The sequence below is a fragment of the Piliocolobus tephrosceles genome, chromosome 17 (genome assembly GCF_002776525.5).
Source record: "Piliocolobus tephrosceles isolate RC106 chromosome 17, ASM277652v3, whole genome shotgun sequence".
NCBI classification, from domain to species: domain Eukaryota; kingdom Metazoa; phylum Chordata; class Mammalia; order Primates; family Cercopithecidae; genus Piliocolobus; species Piliocolobus tephrosceles.
In genome coordinates, this window is record NC_045450.1 from 15510054 (window position 1) to 15512401 (window position 2348).

General features: G+C 41.7%; 1 pseudogene; it reads right to left on the reverse strand.

Moving 5' to 3' along the window:
* Positions 1 to 331: 331 nt before the first annotated feature.
* LOC111524556 lies at positions 332 to 931 on the reverse strand (annotated as a pseudogene).
* Positions 932 to 2348: the final 1417 nt, after the last annotated feature.

The window sequence follows — 2348 nt, forward strand, 5'->3', positions numbered from 1 at the left end:
CAGGTTGGAGTGCAGTGGTGCGATCTCAGCTCACTGCAACCTCTGCCTCCCGGGTTCAAGCGGTTCTCCTGCCTCCACCTCCTGAGTAGCGGGAATAACACTTGTGCACCACCACACGCAGTGAATTTTTCTATTTTTAGTAGAGACAGGGTTTCACCATGTTGGCCAGGCTGGTCTTGAACTCTTGACCTCCGGTGATCTGCCAGCCTCGTCCTCCCAAAGTGCTAGGATTACACGCTTGAGCCACTGCACCTGGCTCAAAAATCTTAGTAATTTTTTTTGACTGTCCTAAATTATTTATTAGATATGAATTGTACACACTTTACTTGTATTAGCAGTAACAATGGAGATTGAGAGTATTGAGCCTTCTCCAAGCTGCCCGGCAAGAACCACCAACAGTGTGCTGGAACTTATGGCCCTTTCCAAGGCCATGGCTCTTTTGGCCTGCACATGTCAGCTCACGCATCTCCTTGTGCTTGTGAACCGGTTTGGTGATCCACCGGGTATCAGGATTTCTTCTGATAGCTTTATGGAATGGATCAATGAGGATAACCTCAAAAAATCTGTATGTGGAATCTTCACCAACCAAATAAGAATTCAGGACTCTTAGAGCCCCACAGTGGCGTCCAACTCACTCCTCTGCAATCAACTGAAGGCTTCAGTTAATACCATGATGGATAGGCTTGCCGTAAGTTACACCCTTAGGAATTGGGCGTTTTTGGCCATCACAGAGAATACGAATCCTATATATAATATAACCTTGCTTGGTCTTGTAGCCCAGTTGGTGCACTTTATTGGCCTGGGTGGGGCGGGGAGCCCCGTGGAGAACAGAGAGCTGGTGGTACTGCCAGCAGCAGACCCTCAGAAGAAAGCTCATGACATCAGACTGCTTCTTCCTCCATAGCTCCTGGGTGTACTTGTATGCACCCATCTTGGCTTACCTGATGGCTGCTGCCAAACAGAAAGGTCAAAAATCTTAATAATTTTTATTTTGAAAAATATATGCATGTGGTTAGAAAAAACTTCGAACGGTTCAAAAGGGTGAAAAGCAATCTCCTTCTTGTACCCAAGGAGTACCTGGTAAGATATAACATCTCATATAGGACTTATAAAACCTCTATGGAAACTATTAAAAAAAATTGTTAAGAGAGAGTAAAGAAGACCTAAATAAATGGAGAGATATACATGTTCATTAATTGGAATAGCCTAGACTCAAAGGCGCCAACTCTTGTATCGATTCATGGATCCAATGAAATCCCAATGAAAAGCTCAGCTTTTTTTTTTTTTTTTTTTTTTTTAGAACTTGACAGTCTGATTCCAAAACTGATAGGGGAATAAAAGGGAGTCAGAGTACCCAAGGCACTCTTGGGAGGAAAAAACAAAACCGAAAATGAACTGTGGGCTGGGTGCAGTGGCTCACGTCTGTAATCCCAGCACTTTGGGAGGCTGAAGTAGGCAGATTATGTGAGATCAGGAGTTTGAGACCAGCCTGGCCAACATGGTGAAACCCTGTCTCTACTAAAAATCCAAAAATGAGCTGGGTGTGGTGGTAGGTGACTGTAGTCCTAGCTACTTGGGAGGCTGAGGCAGGAGAATCTCTTGAACCCAGGAGGCAAAGATTGCAGTGAGCTGAGACTGTGCTACCGCACTCCAGCCTGGCAACAGAGCGAGACTCCGTCTCAAAAAAAAAAAAAAAAAAAAAGCTAGACATGAAGTTAGGGAGCGGGTAGACAAACCAGAACCCACATTTCTTTTTTGTTGTTTTTGTTTATTTTTCCATTATAGCCATTCTAGTACAATTAGAGTAATGTCTTATTGTGGTCTGTTGAAATATTTTAAAGGAAGTTACAGAGATCATGATAGATTACATCAAGTGCCATGCTATACATGTCTAAAGATACACGTTTATGGATTATTAGACTTAATATTGTTAAGATGACAATACTACCCCAAACTGATCTATAGACTTGATATAATCCCTATGAAAACCCCAATGTTCTTGTTTGCAGACGTGGAAAATTCAAACCTAAAATTCACATGGTATTGCACCCAGTAGCCAATCTTGAAAAATGAGCAGAGTTGGAAGACTCACACTTGGCGATTTCAGAATTTACCACAAAGCAACAATAATCAAAACGTTTGGTATTGGTAGGAGGATAGGCATATAGATTAGTGGAATAGAATTGAGAGTCGGGAAATAACCCATACATCTATGGTCAATTTTTTTTTTTTTTTTTTGACAAAGTCTCACTCTGTCACCCAGGCTGGAGTGCAAAATTATCATGCCTGTAAGTTCTGAAATATTTTTCTCTTATTATTTCATCTACAGTTTTTGTTTCTTTTTCTTT